The sequence below is a fragment of the Lepidochelys olivacea genome (assembly GCF_965140295.1).
Source record: "Lepidochelys olivacea isolate rLepOli2 genome assembly, chromosome: 2".
Classification (NCBI taxonomy): domain Eukaryota; kingdom Metazoa; phylum Chordata; order Testudines; family Cheloniidae; genus Lepidochelys; species Lepidochelys olivacea.
The window spans coordinates 110,087,151-110,104,297 of record NC_140412.1 but is presented as its reverse complement, the minus strand read 5'-3'; the positions used below and the strand labels follow the sequence as shown (position 1 = coordinate 110,104,297).

Sequence of the window (17,147 nt, the reverse complement as noted above, 5' to 3'; positions counted from 1 at the left end):
TGTGACAGCTCCATTGAACAAATTTTTTTAAAAAAACTTCCCTTTCCTTCAATGGAGCTATGACATATACACCAGCTATGTGATGAGATGGAACTCTGTATTTGTGTTGTGTCCACTCCAAGGGTGGGATTCTACAAGCCCTGTGTGCAAAGAGGGTGAATTCCATGCTATTTTGACGGCTTTAACAGCCCTTGTGCTATCAGTTTCACCAAGACTCTCAGTGAAGGCAAGGAGACTTTCTGGGTAATTGATTGAGATCTGTGCCTGGAGGACTTCACCTTCAGTTCTCAGGGATTTCTTTTAAAGTAGTTTCAACTCCTTTCCAGTTAATTACACAAGAAAAAATATACTTCTCCAATTTAAAGACAATTGAGAATTCTTTGTACAAAAATAATGCCTAAAGGTCTTCACTTTAAACTTTCAGTATTTGCATGATGGTGCATGTTACTAAGGAAGAATCATCTAGTACATCTAGTTAAGTTATAAGTAGGACTGTCAAGCGATTAAAAATTAATCATGATTAATCGTGCACTTATTGCACTGTTAATAATAGAATATCATTTATTTAAATATTTTTGGATGTTTTCTACATTTTCAAATATATTGGTTTCAGTTACCACACAATACAAAGTGTACAGTGCTCACTTTATATTTATTTTTGATTACAAGTATTTGCACTGTAAAAAAACAAAAAGAAATAATATTTTTCAATTCACCTAATACAAGTACTGTAGTGCAATCTCTTTATCATGAAAGTTGAACTTACAAATGTAGAATTATGTACAAAAAAACTGCATTAATAATAAAACTATGTAAAATTTTAGAGCCTGCAAGTCCACTCAGTCCTACTGCTTGTTCAGCCAATCTCTCAGACAAGCACATTTTTTTACATTTGCAGGAGATAATGCTGTTCGTTTCTTGTTTACAATATCACTGGAAGTGAGAACAGGCATTCTCATGGCACTGTTGAAGCTGGCGTCCCAAGATATTTACATGCCAGATGCGCTAAAATTCGTATGTCCCTTCATGCTTTGATCACCATTCCAGGGGACATGCATCCATGCTGATGATGGGTTCTGCTCGATAACAATCCAAAGCAATGCGGACTGACACAAGTTCATTTCATTATCTGAGTCAGGTGCTACCAGCAGAAGGTTGATTTTCTTTTTTGGTGGTTCAGGTTCTGTAGTTTCTGCATCGGAGTGTTGTTCTTTTAAGATTTCTGAAAGCATGCTCCACACCTCATCGCTCTCAGATTTTGGAAGGCACTTCAGATTCTTAAACCTTAGGTTGAGTGCTGTAGCTATCTTTAGAAATCTCATATTGCGTTTTGCTTCTTTGCGTTTTGTCAGATCTGCAGTGAAAGTGTTCTTAAAATGAACAACATGTGCTGGGTCGTCATCATCCAAGACTGCTATAACATGAAATATATGGCAGAATGTGGGTAAAAAACAGAGCAGGAGACATACAATTCTCCCCAAAGAGTTCAGTCACAAATTTAATTAACACATTATTTTCTTAATGAGCATTATCAGCATGGAAGTGTCCTCTGGAATGGTGGCAGAAGCATGAAGGGGCATACAAATGTTTAGCATATCTGGTATGTAAATACCTTGCAATGCTGGCTACAAAAGTGCCATACAAATGCCTGTTCTCACTTTCTGGTGACATTGTAAATAAGAAGAGGACAGCATTATCTCCTGTAAATGTGAAGAAACTTGTTTGTCTTAGTGATTGGCTGAACAAGAAGTAGGACTGAGTGGACTTGTAGGCTCTGAAGTTTTACATTGTTTTGTTTTTGAGTGCAGTTATGTAACAAAAATTTTCATTTGTAAATTGCACTTTCACAACAAAGATTTGCACTACAGTACTTGTATGAGATGAATTGAAAAATACAATTTCTTTGTTTATCATTTTTACAGTGCAAATATTTATAATAAGAAATAATATACTCTTTGATTTCAATTACAATACAGAATACAATATATATGAAAATGTAAAAAAAAATCCAAAATGTCATAATTTTTCAATTTGTATTCTATTGTTTAAAAGTGCAATTAAAACTGATTAATCATGATTAATTTTTTTAATCACGATTAATTTTTTTGAATTAATTGCATGAGTTAACTGTGATTAATTGACAGCCCTAGTTATAAGTGAATGCAGAGGAGAGAGCAGGCTCTGCATGCCCAGTACTTCAGCCTCTGCACATGTGTGTGTGGAGTGAACGGGGGAGGAAGGAATGGATGGAACCATGGACTCTGCTCCACTTCTCAATAGCTGAGTAGATGTGTGTACATGCATGTGTGAGAGCGAGAGGGGAGGGTAGTAAAGTAATCAGCTTCTGCCAGCAGCAACTTACTGCCCCTGAAGAACTGGAAATGAATTATACAGTTCCTTCTCTGGGTTTTTCCTGGGGCAATATAACTACACATGGTCATTGACAAGGGAATAGGCAGTCATGCCTAGTGGTAGGAGCAGGAGGCAAGCTAAGGGAACCAAGAATCCACCTAAAGGTCAGAGCCAGAACCAAGAAGTCAGGCCAAGTAGGGAAGCTAGACTGGAGCAGAACAGGAAAAAGACTGGAGCAATGGTGGGGAAAGGATGGGTACACGAGTGATCACAAATGCATGCAGAAGCATTAAGCAGTCTGTGACCTGCTGCTGAGCATAAAAGCAAGCCTGCTGGCTTCCTTCAGTCAGTCAGTCAGGCTGGCCAATCAGGTGGTTCTACTGCAACCCAGCTGAGCTTGTTACTCTGCCTGGAGGCTGACTAGTCCTCAGACCCAGGAGCTTATTGCTGACCTGCCCCATTTCTTACCCTGGATAGAAGTAAAGGGCTAGTCCAGCCCTTCAGTATCCCATGCACGGAGAACATTGTAATATACATACAGCATATGGTAAACTCTGCAGCAGAGAAAATAGAGCTTCTTGCTGCCTCATCAGAAAGAAATAACAAATGCAGCTTTCAAAATAGCTCCTTTCCACTGAAGGGCAATTGCCTTCTCTCATTGTACGATATGTAGTGTAGATTTGCATTGTTACTGAGCGCTCTGTGAAGCTGATGAAGTAAGGAGCAGGAGAAAGTAATAATGTGTACCAGGTGAGCGTGTGATAAAGTTGTAACTTCAGCTCATGTGTTAAGGAAATGCTGTTAAGCTGATACATTTTAGGGGAAAGCGCTGGTTGCATAGGACAGCCTTAGAGTGAAAATATCATTCAGAATACCCATGTGTGACCCTAGGAGCCCCCACAATGCCTACTGGCAAGGGGTTCCTGTCATGTAACAGCCTGACAAACTCACTATACCTAACACGTTGCTGTCATGGCATTTATCTATTTTGTCATGTAAGTATCAAATGAAAACTTGTAATACACTGATCATTAATATCATTGTGAAATAATGTATTAACACTGTAGGAGGAATTATGGATGCTCGCTGACATTATGCTTTAAACTCTGTAACCAAGCAAAGGGGAAAACAGGTTTTCCCCCCAGACAGGAGGGAATGTAGTTATTTCCCTGTCTCTAACGTTAATTGAGCAGGGTTAGCCAAAGATAATGGAGATTATATTTGCATATTGAGGTATCAGGAAAAAGCAAATGAACAGAACAACAACACAGACAGTATGCTGTCAACACCTCCAAAGAACAGGCAGCGGGGGAGAGGAACTTTGTTTGGAGGTATGCTTCCAAAGATACATTTTGAAGGTGTACTGGACTATAAGAAAAGGGGGAAAAGTTACGATATTTATCCCTTTACTGAGGAAACCCTTTGTAGGGCATAGGGTAATTATGAAAATCTGGATTTTGATATGCCTGAATACCAGTAAGATCTATAGAAAAGTTTTAGGTGAGAGACTGTTTTTCTTAAGGTTAGCTTGCTAGAGTTAAATTCTAGTCTTGTAAAAGTATGTTTGTTTGTAACCATATCTGGTTTCATAATCTTTGCTTGGTATTACTTAAATCTCTGTTCTTTATTAATAAACTTATTCTTGGTTTTATTATAAGTTCTTCTCAGTGTTATAACACTAAAGAGTGAATCCTCTGCTGCTCTAATAGGCTGGTGTGTCTCTTTGGAGACAGCAGACTGGGTAATTTCTGTGAGTGTCCAGTGACTGGTGCTGGATACTGCAGAGGAACACTCTTCCGGAGGGCTTGGGAACTAGGGTGCATCAGTTGTTAAGTGCTAGGCAAAGCAAAAGCTGGCACAGCTTTGGAAGAGGTTGGTTGGCTAACAGACTGGGTTGACAGGGAGCTGTTACCTAGTTTAGCCTCCAGCGAGGCTCTTTTTTGTTAAGGCAGAGGGGTAACAAGATGAGCCATAGTTCTGGGCTCCCTGGAAAAGCATCACACAATGTGCTAAATGTAAGATATACAATAAGATTTCTAGCTAAGACAACTTTAGCATAACTCCTGCTGGTGTGGCCAGAGGGAGGTGAATAATTTGTATTAATTTTGACTGCTGTTCTGTTCACAAATTGTCCCAGAGCAGACTTGATTTTTTTCAGATGTCTTTGTTGTTTTTAGCAGAATAACTTCTTGGAATAGTTGCTTGGTCTGCACATCATTTGTGACTAACTAGTGGCAATTTTTTCAACTAATCATGATTTGGATAAAAATACAGGGGTCAGGTTTAAGGAATTTCCAAAGTCAAAAAAGTATTTAGAAAAAGGTTTTGAAATTGTTGAAACTTTTCATTTTGACATTTTCTTAACCAAAAATTGTCTGGGTTTTTAGTTCAAAATGACTTTTCATTTTGAAATTTAAGCTAATTACACAGAAAAGGTTTTAAAACAAAGAACAAAAAGTTGAAATTGATCCAAAAGAAAAACCTTTTGGATTGTCAATTCACAAATATTTTTGAGATGTTGACGTTGTGTCCTGATTCGAGTCAGGAAAACATTTCAAACTCCCAAATATTTGCAAGATGAGAAAACTGTTTCCCAGTCTATTTGTGAGCAGTTCATTGTGAGAACCTAATGTCTGAAATTTCAGCTGTTTTGATTGGACACAGAGAAACATATTATGTGGCCTGTTTCTTGATTAAATGAGCATAACTTTTAGAATGTAATTTCAGGTGCAAATACTTGCATCTGGGAATGAAAAATTGGCTTCCTTCAAATATTCATTAACATTCACTAAAAAATGCATTGTTTCACAAACATTCCTGGCAGTAAACTCATTTGGTGGAATATCCAGTGAAAGAAGGCAAATGGGGTATGAGCACATTGAAGAAATCCATTTAAAAATTTGAACTAACATAAAATGTTTGAAATATTAACTTAGGTCAAATATTTAATCCAATAAAAAGTCATTGGTGTGAGACTATGATGTGTAGGTCTTTAAACTGCCCAAATTCTTCACATTACTGTACACCTCCTTTGATATGCTGAACGCTGGGTGCTCCCGTGTGCACTCTGCACCTAGTTGGAGACATTTAGCATCGGGCAGGAGTGGATTGTTAGAATAAACAGAAAATTAATGTTGACCCATAGTCAAATTATTTGGCATACCACATGCTGTTCCAGGGACCTTGCCGAGAAAGAACTGAATAGTCAAACTCTGAAACTCTTGCCGGTCCACCCCAATCGGAGTTAGCGGATCTCTCTTCTCTGCTTCTCCAACCTTTGCCTGAACTCAGTGGCATTTTGTTTGGGGTGAATTAGACAGGGAAAGGTAGAAACATCTGCTGAATATCCTTTAGTTCTTGTTTTCCTCACAATAGCTGTCAACTTTGGTTTGTTCACAGATCGTTCAGTTAAGGAAAAGCAAGAAGATGAAGGGACATTTGACTCAATGTTGTTAGCATTGTCAACTTTGACAATTAGAATGAGGGTGATTTCAGAAGTTTACAAGAGAGATTTTAAATGTTGTGTTGGAACACACTGCAAAATCTTTCACTGTCAGCCGTCACGTTTGTTGGTGGGAGGGCACAGCAGACTGCTCTGAGCTGCAGCAGCACTCAGCTCACTATGAGTTTGATCAGGCTTCTGGAAATATCGAATTCACACTGAGCATGCTCAGAGGCGTCACGCATATATGAGCAGTATAAGCAGGGTCTGAATGAACTCTCTCCTGACATTTAGTGGAGATCTGCGGGGGAAAGACTTCAGGAAAAGACTGTGGTTGCAGAGACGCCTACTCTGCCTAGGCATGTAACAGATGGACTGGCTTTGCCAAAATGATCAATTTTGCCTGGTTTTTGGTTACAAATCACTAGTATTTGAATGCAGGATAATGAAATGTTGTTAATCGTATCATACCAGTAAAGGGCAGCAGAACTGTGCTTAGCCTGCCCTGCTTGAGGAGGTCACCCTAAACTGAACTTCACTGGCTAAGCAGTGGGTAGGGATGCCATATCCCAATGAGGAGGAGAATGGGTGGGGACAGGTGTTGCCACCTGGTGTGTGGATGTTGCCTAAAGAGTCCTATACACCGTTGGACCTGCTGCTCTCCAGTGTTTAATGAAAGAGCTGTTAAGACTCACTTGAGAGTCTGTGTTTCTGGTTGGTGATTCCTAAAGCTGACAGCACTGCTGAGTGAGGCTAGGGGCTAAGGCTTGTGTGGGGACAGTGAAAGACAATCCAGAGATTGCATATGCTGTGAGGTTCTCTGCTGCCTGCTGCAGTCACTAAGAGCTGGGTTAAGTGGTAGAACCTTGGAGCACGAGGTTGTGGGAGCAGCGAGCTGCGGCGGCAGAGAGACGACAGCAGCTGTGCACCAGTTGCAGAGGCAGCAGCAGAGGCATTGCTCGAAAACCCTGCTCCCCCAGCCGTGGCAGGTGAACCCCTGTGACCTCACCTCTGGACTAAGGCCAGCCAACTGTGAGTGGGGTGCAGCGGAGGCAGAGGGGAGTGATGTGTTAAAGGGGCAGTTGTTAGCTGGACTTTCCCACTGCAAGGTAGGAAATTGAGGCAAAGGACACTGTCCAATGCACTGTGGGGTCGGGTTTGCTTAGGGTCACATGCTTTTTGAATGTGGTTGTGGTGTTTTCCCAAATTAATGTTGGGTTCCCTTTCCCCTTTTAATCATTTTGTTTTGTTATACATAGTCTCAGTGCGTGCGAGTGGGAAAGAATTGCCTCCAAAGGCACTCCAGGGAGGTGTTTGTTTACCCAGATTGCTGGGTGGAGGCTTGAGCAGGTTCTGTTTTGTATTGTTAAGAGGAACCCAGAGGTACTGAACCTTGGTTTTGCCAACTCCGCCTGGCAGAAGAGTTACAGCCATTTTTCCCTGTGGGTACTCCACCACCGCTCAGCCCCGAAGCCCTGCCCTCTTTCCCAATGCCCCCGCCCACCACTCACTGCTCTTCACCCTCCCTCAAGCACCTCCCACCAGCTGCCAAACAGTTGCACCTGATGGATGAGCACCCATTTTTCCCCCCATGAGTGCTTGAGCCACGGAACATCCCTGGAGTCGGTGCCTGTGGTTACAGCATAGTCACTCACATGCTAGCATAAGACCATCTCATTAGTATGGTGATTCCCATACTCATAGCATGATCCCTAGCGTTACAGTAAGAGGGGAGACAGTTTCAAAAATGTTTCTCAAGATGAAACAGTCTCCCTCAGGCAGAACAGGTAAATCTTGGTCCGTATCCCTATCACTGATTTTCTCAGATGGGCAACATATTGCAGTGAATGCATTGTTTGTACTCTGTGTGCCACTGGAATGCAGAGATGGCCAGGTGGATTCTTGGTGACATCTTATTATTGAAACAGCAAATAGCCTGGATGTATCTTTTGTAATAACCTCTTATTAAGACCACATCCTGGCCTGAGAATTTTTTTCTGCAAAGACTAGTCTAAATACTAGCTCAAGTAAGTGGTCTGCACAGTGGGAAATTCCACAAGAATTCAGGGGGGAGCTGCAGAGCAGCTCAGCAAGCCACTACTGCAGCATCAGGGCTGCAGAACTGCGTATGGCTATTATGTTCCCTCTCCACTGGCCAATCAATCTTAGACACAGATCCATTGCTGTCTCTCCCCCTCCTCTGGCCTGCTTCTTTTCATGCCCCAGCCTCTCTGTTAAGTTGTACCAGCTTCAGGTGCAACTGTGCAGGCTTTTCAAATTCTGCCCTTCTTTGCACATCAAAAGTGCACAATAGTTTCTCTCTATTAGACTGTAAACTCAGAACAGGAAGCTTGATCTTCCTACAGTACATACTTGTGGTGCCAGACAGATCTGTTGTGCTATATGAATAACAGTCATAATAAACTGGAAATAGTTTTGCTTCAGGTGACGAAGGTGGATGTTTTTGGAACTATTGCCACAACTAGCTGCAAGAGTCTCCTGTACTGTTAACCCAGTAATCCATCAGAACATAGGCCGCAATTCAGCAAAGCACTAAGGCACCTGGTTAACTTTCAGATCATGTTTAAATACCATGTGTTTAAAGTTCAAAGTGTGTATAAGTGCCTTGCTGAATCATTGCCCTAGGGAATAAGATAAAGCAAGTATAACTGTGTATAGTTCATGGTTAATTATAGTGTAATTGGTAGGGCAAATACAGCAATCCTCTTTCTGATTGGCAGTGAAGTTTCTTTTTTGGTATAACATAATGTAAGCAATAGTACATGGTTATGTAATATTGGTGTCACATTTTATGGAGTATAGGAGACTATACCACTTACGCTAGATGTTCAAAGAGGCTTATTAAATGGTTATTTTAAGGCAATCCTTTTAACCACTGAGGATAAGTTTTCCTTAATTATACAGCTCAAAATCTTCTAGAAACAGTCATAGTTCTCCTATTATTGCAAGTTGTTTTAGAAACAGAAAAATATATACTTTCCTAATCTCTTATTCTGTCGTTCTCGACCATTCTTTGTAGTTTACATTCTTTTCCATCCTCAGGAGTAAACCTGCTTTCTATATGAGTGTCAGAATATTCTTCTACCACACATACTTCTGCTTCAAGCTCTTTTGTTCTAATACTCTTGACATTTAAACTTGGGCACTTTAAAGGTTCCTTCCCTTTACTTTATTCCACATTTTATTGATTGCTTCTAGCTCCTGTTTTTCCCTAAGTATTTCTTTTCCCTACTATTTCTTATTTCATCTTTGAATACAAATAAAACACAATTATAGTTTTACACTGGAAAGCACACAAGATTTTCTCTCACTGGGTTGGAATAGCAGAGTTTTTAAACACCGGTGCCCAAAAGCATTGTAAATGATTACAAGAGGTCATTGTTACAGATGGATATGTCATGAGGCCATACGCTCACAAAGGGAGCCTGGTGAATAGTATTGTTCTCTGCAAGTAGAGTCATAGGGACTACTTGCAGCTTAAGGTACTAGTCAACATGAGTAAGAGTGGCATAATCAGGACCCACATTTAAATTGTGCTGAAAAGTCCCCGTTTAAAGTCTTAGGTGACTCCAACTAGCAAAGGTGTGTAATTGTAAGTATCTCTGTGAACAATCAGAAGTGGGTTTGTCATCAGTATATAGGATTATTTCACCTGCATTCAATGGCCCAAGTTCTTTGCTCACTTAGGGAATCCCCCATTGCAGTGAAAGATTTGGCTCCATCTGTGCAGCAGCACCTGGAAAAGGTTTGACCTTCAGCTGCCCTTTTGCAATACATAATTTCATGTTAGTTTTGTCTATCAGTCAGTTGCCAGGCATTCAAGTGGATTTAATCAATTAGTAGAGTCCTTATTTGGTGGTGGAAGGATCTGTTTTGTGCGCTTCAAGTCAAGACTTGGAGCAGGACCTTGGTGATCCAAAAGGAGCAGTTCTAGCAGGATAAACAAGGGAGCATACTAGAACTGCAGGAGATGTGTTAAGTCCACCAAGCTCTGTCTGAGTCACTTGGCGAATGTGTGCAAGTTATATAACTTTGCCGTGCCTAAGTTTCCCACCTCTAAAATGGGGGTATTATTTACCTCCCTCTCTGTGGTGTTGTGAGTTTTCGGAAAATGTATGTGAAGCATTTTGAGATTCTCAGATGAGAGGCACAAGAGAAAGGTAAAGTTTTATTACTTCAGTGCAAAACAAAGTGCTACTATCCATCTGCCTTCCCCATCTCCTGTCTTGTCACAGGCATGGCCTGCTTTGGGACTGAGATCTTGGCAGCATCCCAGGCTGATATGGACTGAGGAGCCCTTGACAATAGTTCCCACCGCTTAATCCAATGATCCCTGACATCTCCCTTGTAAAATTGCTTAGGTCCAAGTCCTGGAATGAGCTCCATGCAGTGGACCCCTGTGCTCCTCAAGGCTCATTGCAGGATAGAGGCATTAGATATTATGGTGACTGGTGCTCTAGAAATACCTACAGTAAAATAGATTAGCTTCAACTTGACTCAACCAGAAGTAATTTTCTGTGCATCACTCACACAGGAAAGCTGCTGTGTACCTTAACTAAGCACCTAATCCCGTGTGGTACTGAGCCCTCCTGAGAAGTGCTGAGCACCCTCAAGGCCCTTGCTTTCATTGGGAATTGAGGGTGCTCAGCACCTTTAAGGAAGTGCATAGTACTCACCACAGACAAAGCTAGATCTTGTGTATTAACATTTTCTCATCTGTTCTACAAATTGTCCGCTCCCAATTCAGAAACAGGAAGATTGAGAGACAGGCTATAACTAATACTTACCAATAAAGGACACTTCTGACAACCACCTAGTGATTTTTCAGTCAGTCAGGATGCTTTGCATGTGAAGAAATATCATGGAGATGGATAATTATTTAGCTGAGCTGAAAAATGTGTCTTCTGCATGAGTGCCAAAGGAAATAAAGATACTATTTTTTAAAATCTAGCGGAATAAGAGGGACACGCTCTTTTCATTTTACTGTTTCAGCACAGAAAGAGAAGTAGATTGCCAATAAAATTTTACAAGAAAGAATACTGCTGCTAGAAACATTATCTTAGAATTTGATTTTGCTACTGCAAAGAAAGTTGCTGTTTAAAATTAAATAAATGAATGTGTGTGCAGAAGGGCAGACTCTTTGGTTTTAATTGTATGATTTCATTTAAAACCTTCCAACTCATAAAAAATATTAGTCAAACAAAGAAAAGAATGAAAGTAGGCAATATTCATATGACAAGAAAGAGCTGATTTCAGTCAGATGATATGATGAAGAGCTGGTCCTTTGGTTGCCTTAGTCTAAGAAAGGGGAATTTGAGTTAAAATATTATTATTCTGAGAGTTTAGAAGAATAAATCCTGGTCTGATTAATCAGCACATATGATGAATTTATCAGAAAGATGTTACTCCGATTCATTCTAGATGATGCAGAGTAAAGATGTCTTAATGCTCCTGAGAACTTTAAAAGGTTCCTGCTTTATATTAAAAATCTAGACAAAAATGATTCACCCCAATTTACTGAACCTGAGAGATTTTTGGATAGTGATAGCTTTTCTCATACTAAAGTCAGAAATGTTACAAATGCAAGAAAATATGTTTTCTTAAATAAGTGAATATTGGTTAAAGAGGACTCCATTATTTACGTATATGTAATCTATGTATATGCATATACAACTGTACACAGAAAAGACACACAATATGTCAGTTTGGTGGAGAATAAAGCTTGTTTTTATAGGTAATTAGGGGCCTGCTATTCCCTATAGTCACTGGCAAAATCCCCACTGACTTCAGTGGGAGCAGGATTCAGACCCTTAATTTACTGAACAGGATTGGGGAGGGAATTCTTTATGGCCAACCCATTTTCCCCCTCCCCCCAAAATCTCCATATTAGGACAATAAGCACACTAAAAATCAAAATCAATCAATCCTTTTCTGGCAGAGGAAGTGTTTCACCCTCCTGACAGTCAGTCAGTTCAAGTCCTAGGTTGTCTGGAGAGTTTCTCAAGAGGAACCAGAAGCACTCTCCTTTTCCCCCATGCTGAGCATACTCATTCCCCTCGGGTTCTGCTAGCTCAGGACATGGAAGCACAAGTGAAGGATTCAGTCTTGGATCCCCCAGGTGACAGAGCAATGCTTCTGAGAACTTTTTAACTGTTATCCTCAGATGAATTAAGTGGAACAGCCTCTCGAACTGACAAGCATAAGCAAATCTCCTAGTGAATGACCTGGCAAAGTGTGTATATGTGTGTGTGCATGTCCGTGTCCATATCCGTCCCTTCTTTCCTCGTTAATTGTATTTCAGGAATGGGATAGCATCTTGTGCTGTTGTGATTTTATTTTCTAATCTTTTCACAGATGCCTGTCGTTGTCAGGGGCTGGTAACTCAGGAAGAAGAGCTCATTCCAGTGACCAGATCCACAAGTTAGTTCCCACAAGCAATAGAAATTCAGGACAACAAAAGGTATCTGTGAAAGGTTCTTTTAGACTAAAATTTGGTGAAGATTAAAAGAGGGCAAAAGTTCAAATGAGAACGAGCCGCTGCCAAGTAAGCAGGAATCTTGGCAAAAGGGAAGGAAAAAGCACCATCGGTTTAAAAGGCAAGTAACCATGGCAAGCCAATAGCTCCATGCTAGAATCTGGTTAAGAAGTAATATCACACAGAGCTGCGATTGTTTATTCAAGACTAGCCCATGAGAGAACAGTTGTCTCCAATGAGTAGTCTCACAGCTTGGATCCAAAATTGTAAGTGCATTTTTTTAAGCATCCAGCTCTTCTTCGCAACCCATTTGGTGTTAGACAAAAGGAAAAGAAAGTACAAAGTTTATTTGAGTGTCCCTTGTGGGTTTAAGACATGGCTTTACATATGGAATGGTATTTCATGTCAGCTGTAGAACTGGTATCATGCTATTCTGCTGCAGTTGCCAGTGGAAACTGTTGATACATTTAAGTACCTATAACCCCCTTCCAAGATTCAGAAACTGGAAGCAAAGTGACCAGTTTTGGGGGGCGGCGGCATGCATGTGTGTTTTGTTTTTGCACCTATGTCTTCTACCAAGAAAATGATGGATTATAGCAGCTAACAGCTGTGGGAATTAAGACTAGACATGGAATAAAAAATAATGGCAAATCTCATCCGAAGTAATAAATTTACCAAAGAGGTTCTGTGGACTTACACAATTTATGTAGGGGATCTGTGTATGAGAAATTTGTTGATCTGTTGCCCTACGTACACATCAAAACAAAAAATGGAAGCTCCCTACATTTCTGTGGAAATAAAAGATGATTTTCATTATTACTACAGTGACATTGACAAACAGATATTAGCAAGACACGCAAAGAATGGGTGATTGTCATCTAATTTTTGTTTTAAAATGTAGATAGAATAGATTTGGAATAAATGTACAATGCTGTGTGGTAGAGCTGTTGCAGAACAAATGAGAAAGAGAGAGTGGATCCAATTCACCTCTGTTTCACTAGTGAAAATCTGGAGTGATGCCAATGGAGTAAGTTAGGGTTTACATCAGTGTAAAGGACATGTGAATCTGAGCTATTAAAAATTGGGATGACCTCATAGCCTACAACACTGAGAATCAGCCTGCACACATCTTGGGCTGATCTACAAATATTCCCAAATTCAGACTTAATGGCCCAGATCCTGCAAAGATAGATGTGTGGGCAGTCCCCTGCATTTGTGTGAAGCCCTACTGATTTCAGAGGCACTCCATGGCAGACCCTTCACCTCCAGTGTTTTTTTTTTCTTCCCCTCCAGGATCAGGGCATAATGTCCCTTTCCTTAAAACCTTCAGGCAACCCTAAGGATGAAGTGTAGACTAAGGGCCTGATTCCCCACTGCCTTGCAACTGATGTAGTTATTTACATCTGTGCGAAGAGGTTGTAAAATCCAGCCAAATAAGTAGCATAAACTGCCTCTTTGAATGTTGTTTTAGCTGTGGTTTTAAAGTCCATAGTGCTCAGGACAAGTGCTGTGCTGACAGCCCCAAAGTCCTCTGTTTACCTACAACCCAATGAAAGCACGTGCAATATCTTCCAGCTTTCCTACCTCAGAATGGCTGAATGGACTGTGGAGGTGATTTTTAGCCTGGAAGGATGGGGGAGTCAAGGTAGAATTGAAATACAGCCCACTCTACCAACCAAGACAAACTACTCCCCTCCCCACCTCTCCATTTCCCCCTCCCAGATCCTTTCCTCCAAAGTATGAAGTCACTAGAGTTTTTCCATGTTTGAAATACTTTTTAATTTGGACAGAACAGTGGTTTTTTCCCCCTCCCCACCATCTCATTCTCAAACAGCAGAACTGGTTTAGCTGAAATATTTAAAAAAAAAAATCCACCAGAAGCAGCATGGAAAAATTCAGTTTGAACAAGTAACATTTGGCAAAATTATAAGCAACTTAAAACGAAGTCTTATAGAGGAAGGTTTTGGGCAGACTATTCATGTTGCTACCTGTGCTTCAGTTTCCCCATCTGTCAAAATGGGGATAATTATTCTGATCACCTTTGTAAAGTGCTTTGAGATCTACTGATGAAAAGCACTATAGTAAGATCCCACCCTGTACCAATCTGCTTAACATTTTCATATCAACTGCTTTAAGTTTTCCTGGTACGTGCAGAGAGAACAACATGTACCCCATCTCACTGATTCTCCAACCATAGAATTCTTAAAGCACACTGAGAAACTTTCTGAAGAGCCCGAGATAGAAGTGTAAATCACTAATGGACAGTGTGAAGCTCCCACTCCACAGCGTAGCAGTGCTATGGGACCTTGCTCTCAGAGCACTGACTGGGTAGGTGATGGACAGATAAGAGAAGTCAACCTCTACCCCTCAAATCCCTTGTAGGCTAAAGATCTAGCAGGAAACCCCATCCCTACTTCCTGCTGCCGCCTCTATCCTCTGATAAGAGGATGGGAATGCCATTCAAGAAGGTAATGCACAGGCTGCAGGAGAAAGGACGTGCTCATTCTGCAGGGACACAAGAGGTTGAGAGCCTGAGTTTGGAGTCAGGGAACAGGACAAGATAACAGCTTGATCATGTGGTCCCTATGAGCCTGCAGCAGACATAAGAATTGTCCATCACCCCAAGGGAGGAAGCAGAGATTCCTTTATATATCATGGGTTTATATCCAACCCTCATGGACTGATTGCTCTTCGTAATGATTGTTGGGTTTTGTACATGCTAATTAAGGTGTTGGGCTAGATCTCTGTGTTGGAGGGATTCCCTGGTAAATTCCTGCCTCACAACCAGGGAGAGATTGGCTATGCTCTAAAAATAAAACAAAGTGATGATAGGGAAGCTGCTGCTGCACAATTGATGGGAGAAGCCAGGACTTAAACAATTAGAGCCTAGAGATGGGAGGGACAAAACTGAGAAATAAAAGTCTGAGAGGAAACTGATGGGTGACTGGAGGAAAAAAACCAAGCGGAAAGTGAAAAGAAAAGATGGAAGAGGGAATACTATAGCAAAGAGGACCGAACTAAAGTTTTGAAGACGGGAGAGGAAGTAAGAGACAAGATGCAGAAGCATGGGATATTACCGAAAGTAAAATTAAAAAAAAAATAATGAATAACGAAAGGAAGGAGTTGGTAAAGGATATTTTACTCATAGAAAAAGTTACAGTCTTGTAATGAAAGAAAACCCTAGCAATAAAATTCCAGTTTCTAAGATACTTAGTTCTTCTCTCTGAACCCTGCCCTGTACTTTACTCAGATGGTTCCAAAACTTCTAAGAACTGCAGCTCCCTTGCAGATATTTTAAGACTTGGGGGCTCTCAACAACCAAACAACATTTTCTTTTTATTGTGTTTATGGACCCAGGACACTAGATTCAAGAGGGATACTAGATTTTGGGTGGTTTGCAACTTTAGTCAACTACATACAGTTAGTTTAATTATATAATCCAATCTAAACTAGACAGTTTGAAAATTTGGCTTTTTGGAGCCTATTCAGACACAACCTAAGATTTGAGAGAAGAATGGGCCTGGTTCAAATTGCAAGGTTGTGCAATGTTGGTTGAATCTCAGAGAGCACCAGATGTAAGTAGTTTTCCAAGTTTAAATGATTTCTGTTTAGTTTTCACAGAAATGACTGAAAACGCAGACTCACCGAGATAACAGGAAGTGAATGAAAGCAGCACTATCATAGCTTTGTTGCCTCAAAGAGGGGGAAAGGTAACTCTTAGAATAAATCAGATGTGGTAGAGGGAAATAAAATGGATACCCCTTTTTCTCAGAAGTGCAGACATGACCCTCTCTGGTATCTAATCACCCAGTGGACAAATACCCCAGATGTGGTGTATAAGGAAGAAGAGACAAGTAAGGTGAAAGCAAAAGGTGTATTAGGGATAAGAATACAATTGATAGGGAAGGGGGAAAAACCACAAACACAAACCAGTATTACAACCAACAGTGACAGGGACTTTTAATGGGACATAAAGCCCAGACCCAGATAAATTCCTCCCTTGGCCAAATACCCTATAAACAGAGATTGGATTTCTTCCTACTTAATCTAGGTGCTGAATTGTGTGCGGTGGTGGTGCTCAGGACCTTAACTATCGGACTAGTGGAAAGCAGTCAAGGAGGAACTCTGAGGAGTCCAACGGATGGATGGTGATCTCTGTGGAAGAGAAGCCCTCCAGAGATGGAACAGCAGGATAAGGTAAGTGTTGAAGGTCTTCTCTGGTGTCTTTGAGATAGGTGTCACTCTCGTCGATATGGTCGGAACCATGATGAGACCAGTACTGCACTGCGCACAGGCGGCTGCTCAGATGGACAGCCCGGCATCCAGGCAGGAGTCGGTCTTTTATAGATGTTAAGGTGGGAAAAATTGGACCATTCCAAATAGCAATGCCAAGCAAGTCTGAGGTGATAGAACCTTCAAGGATTTGGGTGGGAAAAACAGATGGAATGTCCAGAGCCCAAAAGGTGGGGAAAAATCCAGTCCTAACCAGTTGGGGCTAGCTTTGATTCAGTGCCCCTCAGGCAAACAAGGATGGGGTTCTGAAGTCTGATGTCACAGACTCCATTTTGTATTTCTTTTTTCAGTTATCCCAACAGCTTCATCACTGAATTCTTTGTACTCTCCTTTAACAGAAATCCAGAATTCGTGGTTAGATTTGAAAACTTGATCTTCAGCATCTGATCACTTGACAATTCAAAGATTTTTTTCTTGAGCAGAGATAATTAAGGTATGAATGGAACCAACTATTGCCACAATGGGGTTTTGAATGATCCAGTCAGGAGCTAGACATTCATGTTCAGCTCCAGCAAATTAGTCAAAAGTGTCTCTCTTCACACAGTGTACTAGCCCAATGTGTGT

General features: G+C 40.8%; 1 long non-coding RNA gene across 2 annotated transcripts in view; it reads left to right on the top strand.

The window, feature by feature from the left end:
- LOC311516820 overlaps positions 1-17,147 on the top strand; it is a 193,282-nt gene that overhangs the window by 139,609 nt on the left and 36,526 nt on the right. For both annotated transcript variants that reach the window (XR_014710502.1, XR_014710503.1), the window contains 4 exons: positions 12,170-12,275; positions 15,903-16,000; positions 16,342-16,487; positions 16,922-17,016. This is a non-coding gene — a long non-coding RNA (uncharacterized lncRNA). The remainder of the gene's footprint in view (positions 1-12,169; positions 12,276-15,902; positions 16,001-16,341; positions 16,488-16,921; positions 17,017-17,147) is intronic.